This window comes from Dendrobium catenatum, unplaced genomic scaffold, assembly GCF_001605985.2.
Source record: "Dendrobium catenatum unplaced genomic scaffold, ASM160598v2 fragScaff_scaffold_716, whole genome shotgun sequence".
In the NCBI taxonomy this organism is placed as follows: domain Eukaryota; kingdom Viridiplantae; phylum Streptophyta; class Magnoliopsida; order Asparagales; family Orchidaceae; genus Dendrobium; species Dendrobium catenatum.
Window position 1 is genome coordinate 18879740 of NW_021319178.1, and position 14539 is coordinate 18894278.

The window sequence follows — 14539 nt, forward strand, 5'->3', positions numbered from 1 at the left end:
AAAAGGAAGCACCAGCTTGAGGGGGGGATGTTAAACACAACAGCTAAAGTGTTTATTTATATTTTCTATTTCTCTTTTTACACGTCTAATAGGTTTATTGGGCTGCTGGCTCTAGCTATGTTCTGAGCCTATATAATAGGATATGTACTGATGTAATTCATTCAGATAATATAATTTTCTTTCCTCTTCTTTCTGTCTATGTTTCCTCTGTCTTCTGCTTGTTCTATCCAACGCTTTACAGAGGCTTTCAATTTCATCCATGTCAACGATGAAAATAGTGAAGAATACGCTGAAGTTGTATTGGAAGATGTTGAAGAACTTTTGGAATCCATAAAATTTGATGAGACAAAGCGTGATGATCTGGATCCTCAAGAAGAGTTGTAGTCTATTCATAATCAAGTTCTTAACTTAGAGGATCAACTGCTCTGCTCTGAGGTACAAGAGGAAGGTGGAGATACATTTGATGTTCGTAGAAAATCTTTTGTACTGTTTTCAGATAAATGTTTGGGCGATCACCCTCAACGTAAAAGATAAGAAATTACAAAACTTACGTCAAATGATCATTCATGACATATTAAGTTATAAATGTTGAACCCTATGTTTTTGTTCAAATTTTGTGTACTTAGCTAGGATGCATGCTAAAACGGGTGTGTACTTAAGTGGGAGGCTACTGTATAAGGGCTGCACCCATAATTTCCAAAAAAAAAAAAAAAATCAATTATTTTCTTGTTATTGGTTTCCTTTATTTTAGTCTTTGTATTACATCGACATTTATTACGTATATTAATTCACTTTCTTTTTTTTTTCATTTAATATACATGCATTAAATTGATTTATGATCAGGTGTATTAATTAAATTTCCTTTTGATTGTTTTCATTTAATCTTTGCATTAAATTGACAATCACCAAGGGTGTTAATTCACTTTCCTTATGATTTTTTTGTATTTAATATATTTATTAAATTAATATTCATTATGAGTATTAATTTAATTTCCTTTTTCTTTACCATTTTATATCTATAAATATTGTACAAAACTTATAATACAAAATTAAGTAAAATTTTTCTTTCCCCCGAATTATCTTTCTCATCTTCCTCGAAATTCATCCATCATTGGGGAACGGGTTATAACTAATAATAACCTAAAGCAATGCATCGTAGAATAAAGTTGTCAAATATAATTTGACTACATGAGTAATTTTACCGAAGAATGTCAGCCAATAAAGCTATAAAGCTTTCCCAACCTCAAGAGGTTATCATCAAGCGCCAAACTAGGTTCCGCTCAGGGGGGGAAGCAATTTCTACCCCTTAAAAAATAAGAGAGGGGCATTTAAGTAATTTACCCCCTAAGGCGGTAGGAAGAGTGCCGTGGCGTGTCTCTCGTGAACTCCCCTCCCAATCCCGCCCCTTGAATTAATATTCATTACGACGTTTTGCTCCACTACTTTCATTCTTATTTCTTAGTTATAATTTCATAATGGTCAAGCATTTTCCTTGATTTTTTTTTTTTTTGCTCTTTCACTGTTTCACATAAAGCTATTTATTTTATTGTTAAATATATATTTGCTTCAAACATATTTTTTTCCAATGTAGCATTTTTGTATTCACACATTTTTTTCAAATATTCTAGAATAGATTAGTTTGTATTCATTTTGATTCCAAACGAAATATTTACATGAGAAATAAAGAAGTTCTTCATAGTTCATTGTTGTGGAATTTATATTGATAAAAAAAGATTGATCTAGCTTACCTTCAAAGAGAAAAAGAGAACAGAAATTAACTTCCTAATTTCATTACCAAATTCCTACTTATCAAATAGATAAAGCAAGATCAAAATTCACAGATTCAAGACTAAAACATGAGAAGTGAATTCAATAAACCTCAAATTTGCAATAATATATCTGAACTGACAACAGAGAGCAGACATGCAAAACAGTGTCTTGCATCCCACAATAAAAAACAAGTTTGGAAGTTTATGAATAATAAAATTGTAATTTAAACAAAACCTCAAAATTAGGGCGAATTATTACGTCCGGTCACCGGACGTCTGGACATCCAATACAGACGCACCACGTCACTCGAATATACTGGGTCCCGATGTATTTTGGTGATGTGACAGGTCTGAATTGGTGTCCGGACGAATCCAAACACCGGACGTAATAATTTGCCCAAAACCAGGGGCGAATTCACGTTGGGAGCCCTATGGCACGGCCCCCCACAAGCTGCATAACAACTACCTAATTAAGATCTAATTAAAGCTATTTATGGTAATTAAATTATACAAAAGAAGAGCTTTAGATTTTTTTCCTTCAGCCTTCTTCAAATTCTACTTCACGCATGCATGCGGCAGTCGGCACGCTTCATGTTCATCAAATTGACCTCAATAAAGTAGTCGTTCTCTATTTTTTAAAACAGGACATTTTACTTATAAACCTACGTTGCAAACGCATACTGGCCCTGATGCTCGTTTGGTTCTCCTTCCTCCTCCTCCAGTCTCGAGGTAATAGTCTCTCTCTCTCTCTCTCTCTCTCTCTCTCTCTCTCTCTCTCTCTCTCACGCACACATTCACTCACATCTCAAACTGTCTTCTACCATAAAACATGACTTTTATTTTACAGAATGGCACAGTGGTTTGCAGCACCTTCTATTAGACCATCTCCAACCAGAACGGAGGCCCTCATGAGTCGCAACCGAACGCCTTTTCCTCCGCCATTTTATCGCGGATGAACAGTGCTACGCCAAGCACTCCAATATTGGCGTAGCACTGTTCATCCGCGCCATTTTTTTGTCTCTATCAAACTTGCGGAAGAAATGCGCAAAAGAAAAGAGCGACAGTTAGGGGGGCAAAATGACGTTCGATTGGAAATAAATCACGAACTTTTTAATTTCACTGCATTTTACAATGAAAAAAGAGATTTTTGGTTGGAGATTACCTCAGCTCTTCAACATCCTTCAGGTTGAGGAACCCATTTCACGGTCGTCTTCATTTTTGAATTAAAAAGGTTGCTTTATGGAAAATAATTCAATATAAAAAGGTAAATAGTGGCAAGAGAGTAGGTCAAGGCGTCAGCGAGGAGAATGGAGTGCGTTTGCGAGGCGTCAATTGAGTGAAGCGCGCTTCAAGTACTCTTGTTATGCGCTTTCTGTGGTCTCCTTGCCGGCACCGTCGATGGCCTTCTGCGCTCCTATGGAGGCTTCATCCTTGGACCTTTATTACTCGAGATTGGCCTAATACCCCAGGTGAGCTATCCTCTTTTCTCTATCTCCATTTAGGTCTGTCCTTATGTCTTTTTATCGGTTTGGTTTGAATTATTTTTTCAAAGTTGAATCTATATATGGGGTCATCTTTTAAAAAAATATTCAATGATGATTTTATAACTGTGCTGCTATCTTTTCAAATATTCGATGAGGATCACATGATTTAGGAATTATTTGGATTAGTGATATCTAATATCAACTCTGTTGTTTAACTTAATGTCAATGTATTTTAATACATCTAATATATCAAAAATAGCATTCATATTTTTATTTTTATGTATATTAGAGCTCGCTCAAAATAATCATCTTGATATTTGAAGAAATATCATCAATGTGTTTTAATATAGATGTTATTTACAAGTTAATATAATATTTAGTATTTGATCGAAATCATTAATAACTTGAGCTCCCACATGAACAAAATTCTGGCTCCGCCCCTGTTCAAAACTTCCACAGAAGTCCAACATAACTCCATATTTCCATTCTAAAAGAATTAAGAACAAGTAGATCAAACCTAAGCATTTTTGCCCTTTCTTTACGGATTTGATTTACATAAGAGACTGAAAATGAGAAAACATTCAGAAGTTTAATAACTAGGATTACCATCTTTAAAAAAGTTCATTTTTATTTGCATGATTTGGAAGAAAACAAAGCAGTTTAAGCCCATAGAGGACTCGAAACCTGAGTTAAACACTGAAAGTATGGAAACACTAAATTTTTCGTTTCAAAATTATGTGTTTGGTGTGTTTCATTTCAAAATTAGAGTTAGTCTTTGACCAACACGTGCCTCAATGTGGTTGAATTAGATGTGCAAGCAATCTTTGGTTAAATAAAAAATTTAGGTAATAAATAAAATTTCATATTATCATTATGATTTTATAATATATACCTAATATTCAATTTAGTCCTAAATACCTTTTTAGGACTTCATAGATGGAACATTATTTAAAGAAGAAAGAACATGTAGAGATCGCCTTGATCGATCTCCTAGCTGACCATAGACTCCAACCTTCAATATGGAATTACAATGTGAATGATAGGGACAAATTCAAACTTATCTTTTGAAGTGATCCCATCAACCTAGAAGTCATCAATTCTCTCAAATATTAATTATGAATATTGCACGTAGGTTTAACAGTAAATAGTTTGAAGAATATGATGATTGGTTAGAGTACATCATACATAAAAACATTATTTATGTAAATTAGATCTGTAGTGTGAGGGCAAAAATGTTGATGTTTTATCTACTTGTTCTTAATTCTTTTAGAATGGGAATATGTAATTATTTTGTACCTCTTAGTGTAGGGCACTTTCAGGATAAAGAGTCAGGGGCGGAGCCAAAATTTTTTTCATGTGGAGGCACAAGTTATTAATGATATTTGTCAAATACTAAATATTATCTTAACTTATAAATGACATATGTATTAAAATACATTGATGAGATTTCTTCAAATATCAAGATGATTATTTTGAGCGACATCTAAAATACATAAAAAAAAGCACATGAATGCTATTTCTAATATATTACTTGTATTAAAATACATTGACATTAACTTGAACAACCGAGTTGATATTAGATATCACTGATCCAAATAATCTTTAAATCATGTGATTCTCACCGAATATTTGGAAAGATGGTAGCACAATTACAAAATCCTCACTGAATATTTTGTTGAAAGATGACCCCATAGATTAAACTATGAATAAACCTATAGATTAAACTATGAATAAACAATTCAAACCAAACAGATAAAAAGACAGAAAGACAGATCTACATGGAGATAGAGAAAAGAGGATTGGGGTATTACTCCAATCTTGAGTAATAAAGTTCCAAGGATGAAGCTTTCGTCGGAGCCCAGAAGGCCATCAACAGTACAACCAAAGAGACCACAGAAAGCGCATAACAAGAGAAACTATTTACCTTTTTATATTGAGATATCACCCCTAAAGCAACCTTTTTTAATTTAAACATGAAGAATGTCAAGGATAAATGTTTAAGTATTTAACTGTTTTAGCATTCTTGTAATTACTGTTAACTTCAGGTCTTAACTATTTACATGCCTAATGTAATATCTATAAATACTGCGCTCTGTTGTATTACAGCAAGCAAGGAATAATATGATATTCTTCTTCTTCTTCATATTATCATTATGATTTTTTTTTTTTTGTTCAGCTCTGCGAGCTTGTAGCAGTGGAGAGGGAGAGAGAGAGAGAGAGAGAGATTATATGACCTCTCTCTATAACCAGGAGATTGACAAACTCAATAACATAATGAGACTGACAAACTTAAAAGATATTTGTATAGCCCTCTCTCTATCATGGCCTCATCAAGACCTCTTGAATACTACTAGTTCAACCATCATTCCTGTTGTCCGAACCATATTCTTCTAGCAACCATAGAGGTTACTTCAATATCACCTTATTGAAAATCAAAATTGATTTTAATAAACCTTTAGCAAGTAATTCATTACAAGAAATTAAGTGGTCTCTCAAATAAAAAAAATTAGGAGCAACCGACAGCCCCTTTGCACCCAATCAAATCAGAGACATCTAATGAGGATTTAAAATTTTGAGTGCCTCAAATGACCAAAACATATAATAAATACAAACAATGGAGATTAATCATAGTATTATCACTTATACAATTTTAGATAACATTCAACAAAATATTTTCAATTTTAGGAAGAGATTGAATGTGTAATTCACCAAGAACACTTGGGTCATCAATTTATTAAAATAGTACATAGATTTTCATACTCAAAATAAAGAAATTCAAAAAACTCCATCACTAAAGAAACCCAAATAAGTTGAGCTTCTCATCCCATTAGAATTTTTAAAAGAATTTATATTTCGACTTTTATTCAAGATAAATATTTTTCTTTCAAGTTTTTATTTAATTATCAATGATTTTTTTCTTATATAAATTACATGATGTCTTATGCCGATGGAAGTTAGTAGGGGATATAATCCTCACTACAAAGATCCTATAAAAGCACCACAAAATCTTCGAAGGCATACTAAAAAAATAAGCTTGATGAGAAGATAGTAGTGGACATAGTCCTCATTTGAAAAAGAAATTGGTTTATATGGCTTCCACTCATTCAAAAAATTTTAAAGACAAAAAGCCTTAAGAGGTAAAAGATTCTTCAATTATCCAAAAATCTCAAAAGACTAAAATTCTCAAAAGATAAATGTTTCTCCAATTCTTCAAAACTTTAAGAAGGCTAATATCCTCGAAAGTGATAAGTTTTTTTTATTCTCTAAGATCCTTATATGGGTAAAAGCCTTAGAAAATACATATTTATTTTGATTCTATGAATTCTTAGAAGACTAAACTTTTGGTACAAGTTCTCTAAAAAATCTCAAGCATAAGATTAGATTAACCTAAACAAAGTAGATAATATTAGAGAGAGTTATCTTAGCTGGTTTGTCACATAAAACATCAGTCTTTAAGAGTATATGTATTAGATCGGGCCTATATTAAGAAATGTAGAGATAGACTTAAAAATACTTGGTTATAAAGTATTAATATAATATTTTTTTATTAGATTTAAATGATAATTTGACTTTTAATAAGACTCCGTAGAAAAAGGATTCATGTAGTTAACTACATAGTGGGTAAAAGTTTGTTGTTGTTGGTAATATTGTTGTTCTCTAAATTTTTTTGAAAAGATAGATCTCAAAAGATAAATAATATATATTCAAATTAAGAACATATACTAACTCCATTTTCTCTACTTCTTTTAAAAAAATTCATGAAGCTTAAGCCTTTGATAGACATGATTTCTGTTCATCCCAAAAAATTCTTGAAATACATAAGCCTCAAAAGGTCATTATCAACTAATAAATTTATTATGTGTGGAATTTGATTGTGTTGATCAATCATATTGTTCTATTGCCTCAGACCTGGGTTACTTGCTTGGGATCGGGTGCTTTGCACTAAATTTTTTTTTTTCGTACAACGCCCCAGCACTGTATACTCGAGCACAACGACGCTATGTTCCCGAGCAACCCAACGCTGAATAATAGAGAGCAGAGCGTTGCAGTGGTATAAAAACGACACTGCAACGGTGCGAGACAAAGGCTTGAGCCCCGCAACGCTACGACATGGATTGAACATTTATCTTTCTCATTTTTCTCAAGGGTTGCGTCTCTTTGTGGATATAACTGATTTTTCTATTGTATTTTTATTTAGGTTGGACATTGAAAATGGTGCATGTGAGAAGAGAAGGAGAGAGTGAAAGAGATGAGAGATCTGTACTTCTTTTTCCTAATTTTCATAGTAGATTTCTTGGTGTAGTGTGGCACCATGATTTTTTTCCCTATTTTGAGTTTTTTCACGTTAAATTCTGATGTCCTTTATTTTTTCGCAGCTTTTAATTTCTTGCTTGTTTCCTTGTTGTGGTGTTTACTCCTCCTCAACCCCAACAAAATTGAGGCCATTATATTCCAATTGGGGGAAAATAATTTTTTGTTAAATCAAATGTCAACTACTACATATTGGACATCTAATAAAATTTTAAGCATTCAAATACATCTCAAGATTACTCTTACATGAAGATGAAGAGTTATTTATTCCTAATAAATTGATTGCAAACATCATTCAAGTTTATATATTAATGAACGAGAAGCATATATACAAAGACTAACAAATAAAAAAAATATCATTTTAAATCTACATATATAACTACTGGATACATATGACGTCAACCCTCCCTCCATCATCTTCATTAAGAATGTTGGCAAATGTAGATAACAAGTTGAAAATAAAGCATCACATGTGCTAATACCTGGCTATATATATATATATATATATAATTTAAATATTTTTCTAGAAAATTATACTTTGAGGAAAATTAAAAAAAAAATTATCAGACCATCTCGAACCAACTATGTACTCATGTTTGGCGTCCGCGAACTACTCCAATTGAATGACAAAATGCGCTCCATTCTCGTGTTCGTGAACAGTGCGATGGCAATGTTGACATTGCACTGTTCACAAACGTATTTTTTTACGGAAATAAATAAAACGGAGGCGGAGAAAGTCTAGTGCGTGGAGTTCGGTTTAAAAAGAATATATACGAAATATTCTTTTTTGATGTTAAGACATAGAGTTCGGTTGAAGATGAATTACTACATTTTGAAAAATTACTATATTTTGGAATGGAAAATGAGTTTTTCGGTTGGAGATGGTCATACAAGTCATGACAAATTCATGATCTCAATAACTAATAAAATTTTTATATAAAATAGATTCAAGAAAGCCACTGTTAATGAAATTGTTATCCTATTAACTAATGATATTTTTGATACATCGTCATAAAATCACCTTGATCGGGCACTAATCTCGAGGCAAAAGCACGTCGGAAACTTCAAAAATTAATTCGGAGACCATCTCAACTAGGATTTCAACAAACTTATAGTCGAACTAAGCGTCTCGGAAATACGAATCCAACGACACCAAATTCGACTCAATCCGACCCCAAATGAGTCCAAATAAACGGTCTGTGATTTTAACAAGCTTATACTCGAATCGAACGGCTCGACGAGACGAATCCAACGAGCCTAAGATCACTGAATTTTAAAATCACTAAGGCCTCCAAATGCCCGACGAACAGTCCATGATCATGGGGTTCAATATCGACCGTCCATTCAACCACTCCCCATTTACCCTTGATCTCTCACCTATTTACGGACCATGCCACTCCAGAAAACCTATAAATAGACCCAACATTTTTCTTGAAAGGGGAGCCAAACAAGAAGGGAAGAGAAGAAGAGTAGAGGAGAAGAGAAGGAAGAAGCTCCTCCTCGACCACCGATAGAACTTTGCCGGACCACCACAGGAGCTCGTCGGACCACCGCCGGAACCTCGCCGGACCACCGTCGGAACCTCGCAGGACCATCGTCGGAGCTTCGTTGCACCACCACCTCAAGGCCCGACGTTCAGACCCGACATTCTGCTCAAGTCCCGACGTTCTGCTGAAGGCCCAACGTTCTGCTCAAGTCCCGACGTTCTGCTGATGGCCCAACGTTCTGCTCAATGCCCGACGTTCTGCTGAAGGCCCAACGTTCTGCTCAAGGTCCGACATTCTGCTGAAGGCCCAACGTTCTGCTCAAGGCCCGACATTCAGACCCGACGTTTAGGCTCAACGTTCTGCTTAAGGACTGACGTTCTGCTTAAGGCCAGACTACCAACTAACACCCGAACTTCCAGGTGATGCCAGGGTACTATCAAGTGACACCAGGTCTAACGCCAGACTTATATCAAACAATTGCTAATTGTAATCTGATCACCCTTGGAGGCGGGTCAGCCCTTTGTAACCGAATCAAATTATAGTGAAATCATTTTCAACTGGGCTAGGCCCCGTGGTTTTTCCCCTTTTCAAGGGTCTTCCATGTAAAAAATCTTGTGTTCTCTGTGTGCGAGCTAGCTATCCGTACAATGCTAAGACGTAAAATAATAACTCTATTGCCGCGTATAATCTAGCCCGCAACAATTTTATAGAAAGAAATTTATAAAGGTAGCCAATAATGTTATCTATGTTTAAGGAAAAAAAAATATTTTTTTTTTTATAAATTGTTAATCTTATAAATTTATTTAAAATGGAAAGCTTATAATTGAAATATTAGGATATTGGAGAACAACAAAATTCTCAAAAATAAAATTAATTGAAGTTTTCCGTGAATTTTTTTGAAAAATATATACAAATTTACAAGATCTTTGCATAAAAAATATTTGACCAAAATTCTAAGAAATGACACAAAAACCACCAAGGTAGTCTTCCAAAAATAAAAGTTAGCATATTGGACAATTTTTTGATATTTTTAGCAGCTAATATTACAATTTTATGCTATAATTTTTTTTTGAAGACTGGATATATTTTCAAATGACATAAACTTCAAGTTCAAAAATAAAGACTAAATGATCCAAAATATTCAATTGATTGGCATAAATCATAATGCATAATATGTATAAAACTTTCAAAGATAAAATCATAATTTTTTGACCTCTTATTTCAGCAAACTTGTGGTCAAATTGAACTTATTGATAAGGTGACACCAAATTTAATCTTATTTGAGTCAAATTAAGCTCAAATAATAAGGCACATGAAATAAAATGGATGATTCTAAGACATTAAATGAACAATCAAATAGTTGTAAAATCGTACATGTTTATAGTCAAATCAAACGGCTTGAAGAGATAAATTTAATAAGCCCAATATCATTTAATTCCAAGGTCATTTTTTTGAATAAATAGTCTTTGATTTAAACATTTAATATAGAATGATGTGTTGTAGAATTTTGATTGAATTTATAAAAAATGTAACTCATAAAATACTACATATAATGAAAGAGGATCTATCCTTGAGTTTAGAAAGTGCTTGGAGATCCAAAAAAATTTAGAATTTTACTTAACCTTCAATGCAAACAATCACTTTAACCCACCATTATCATCTAACTGTCATCATTTGATCATCATCACCCAATGACAGAGCCATAATACTTTTTCAGTGGGGGCCTTAATTTATTTTGATAAAAATTTTCTCAACTATTTTTATCAAGCTTTTGCTCTTCATATTCTAAAAGAGTTGAATGATTGCTTCATTATAAATATAATCTAATATTATTTCTCAATATAATCAATTAATATTTCATTCACTCATTAATCTTCAATTCTATTCACAACCAATTTTTTATAATATTCATGACAGAGAATGCTCGATCTTTCGACTCCTAATGTTGCAACATGTAATATTAATACCAATTTTAATACCCTGGAAATAAAAGGATACATAATATCATTCCTACTTTGGATCATTTTCTCAGCAAAACTTCCTATATCTTTGATGAAGAAAATTTTTCATCTGAGCACATATTCATAATATAAGTATCCAACTATTTTTTAAAAATCATTTGTGCAAAAGGAGTTAAATTAATTGGATAAAACTATTACATTCTAATCGACTTGTCTTTATTAAAATATAGAAAATGCATTATTAGAATTTAAACATGCAATAGACAAAAGTAACTCGGTATTTTCTTCTGTAAAACGGTTGTTCAGCTCTTGAAGTTGTATATCAATGACTATATAGAACATTTCAAGCCTACAATGATATAATTTGTCATGTCTTGAGCTCTACGATGAGGACTGTAATATCTGGGCTTTGCCGATTTAATTGAACCAGCCTATTGTTATAACAGAGATGAAACAATGGACAAAGCCGCATCCTGAGCAGGCATAATGCGAGACGGACCGAGGCTAGGGAGTTTTGAATCACATTTTGAGTAAATATTTGAGTACGAGAATGATAACAGATGACTCCTCATGAAGAATAACTCATCCTCTACATTCATTATCACTAAAGAAGTAAAAATCAAAAGAAGAGACAGTGAACGAGAGGAAGAAGAAGAATGAAAGTTTGTTTGTCAATTCTTTCCATTTATGTATAAATTCTTCTTTAATATTTAAAAATATCTTCTCGAAAGGTAAATGAAGAAAAGTTGGAGGAGAAAGAGGAACAAATTGAAGTTTTGGGTTTTCTTCTATTCTCTAATGGTAGAAGAAATATTAAGTATTTAATTTATTGATATGATGTTATTCAACTTAGAATATTTATATTATCATTTTTCTCACTGAAGAAGTAAAATATTATTGACGATAGGAAGAATTTAAGCGAAGCTAGATTAAATTCCACAGTAAAGGAAGGAAAAGTTCAATTGGAAGGAAATATTTTGTGAGGTAATTTTATATTATGAATATTGATAGTGAAATAAATTGTGGAAAAATTAAATATTTCTTTTTTTATGATATTTAAGATATCTAAATTAGATTTTAATATTAATTAAAATATTATGTAATTATGAACACTTAAAGGTTCTTATACTGACCAGACGAGTATTGGAGATATATTTCAGAGGATTAAAGATTTGAAAGGAATTTGAACATACAAAAATATTCTAAGCATGTAATTTCTATTGTATTATAGCAAATGCCAGTTATTTTTTATGTTATTTCAATTTCTTTTAGTTATTGCAATTACTACATGATTATAGTATTGTGTTGATTGGATGATTAATATACGAATACATTAATTGAGAAGAACAAAAGAAATGGAAAGGTGGAATATTTGATATATGATTTCTATAGAATATTATAATACACCTAAAATATTTAATATAATTCAATGTTAAACATACAACCAACTTGAGAATGATTACATTATTGAGAAATACCGATATGAATAAAATATTCTTACAAATTACTATAATATGTAAAGAAAAATGAAATAAAATAAATGATGGTTTATATTGAAATGAAAACATTAAAACAAGGAAAATATACATGCATGCAGATTACAAGGTTTTAACCCCCGTATTATATTGGCTGATGAAGCAACATATCCGTGCACATTAAATGAAAATAAAAAAGGAAATGAAAATGGTTATATATTTATTAATACAATTGGATAGCGCTCCTGCACTAATGAAAATAAAAATGGAATAAATGTTAAATGAAAATGGACAAGTGAAACAGAATAATAAGAATTTATGTGAAAGATGAATTAAAAAATTTAAGTATATGAAAGAAGATGCATATATTAGCTGCGTAAGAAAGATAAAGAAATATTTATATTTCATTTGATATATCTAACTATTATATATGAAATGGTGATTACCCATTGAGTTAATTTGTAAACTCACTCTATTAAACTAACATTTTTCAGATATATCTCCTAATAAGTGAAAAAGATTGAAAGAGAGGTGCACGTCTATAGAAGATGATGCTTAAATAGTTAAATGAAAGCATGTAATATATAATTTATATAAATATTAAGATGTTAAAATTGTATTAATAGTATGATGAAATAATTTTTTAGTGGCTCTTCAATGTTTGTGAATTGTTAGCCATTACTATAAAGTATAATTATAGAAATTGTATTAACTGTCAAACTGTCAGTTTGCGTCTCATTAATTCAGGTCTCTGGTTCAGGTTTTGACAAGGAACCACGTACGTAAAACCCATTTATCATCCATATGTGGATCATTTATTTTTTGTACTTCACAAAATAAAATTACTTTGATGATGAACTCAACCCACTTATTATCTCTCATATATTGTAATCCCAATTTAAATATATGAATCAAAGAAATAACATTTATAATACATTATTTTTTTAATGTAAATTATGTGATAGTTCAATAGTGATACCAAGTATATCTTTTATCAAAAGTAGGCAAAAAGAAAATTCAAAAGTCTGTAATAATGTCAATAACTCATATGCCTTGCCTCTTCGTTTCGAGCTTACACTACCTTTCAAAATATTTTATAGAACATCAATAATTGAAGAGGACATTATAATTAACTTTAAAATTGATTCATAATATGACCCCCATCGTGTATCACCTACACACCCAAGGGTTATTTATTGATTCAACTCTTGCCCCCTATTTTTAGTTCTCCACTATATAATTCATGTAACATTTTCTCTCATTGTAAATCTTGATGCTGGTCATAATACTTACATGAAATACTAATAATATTCATCACAATGGAAATAAAAGTAAATAACAAAACAATTTAAACATGATTTTTGCAACTAATACCAATGCTAATTGAAGTTGATATGAGAAATAATGAATGTAAGGTACTAATTTATTTTCATTAAAAAACAGAACTTTTAAACCGTTAAACTCTCCTCTCATATTGCTAACATAGTCATCTTCATTTCCTCTACCAAATGCTTTGAAAATATAACAATATAAGCAATATGCTTAATCTTTATATTGTTATATAGGATATACTCTAACAAATTAGAGTATTTGCCAAACCTATTATGATTAAAGCTTCTTTCTTTGATATCAATTTTTTTTTTTTGGAAAATCATGACTGTGTGGCTGAAATGATCCTCTTTGTAAATATTTTGTACGAACTTCATATCGAATGTTAGGATTAATCTCAATAATATATAGAATTCCGTAATCCTTGATTAGAAGGAAGATTTTTTAGATTTACTTCCATATTTTTTTGACAAATCTGGCTCTCTTTAAATGCATTTTCCATTTTGCACTCATATTTTTATTAATCTCATATGTAGGTTTTGATGTATTTAAATTTGATGACCTCTTAAAATATCTTTCCATAAATGTTCAAACCTATAATTAAAAAAAAAGTACAAAAATTCCATGTATTGATTGCCAATAAGGTAACAATGATGATAGCATTATAGAAAATGTAAAAGTTCTAAACACATATCATGGTGATTTATCCACCAACAAGAAAAA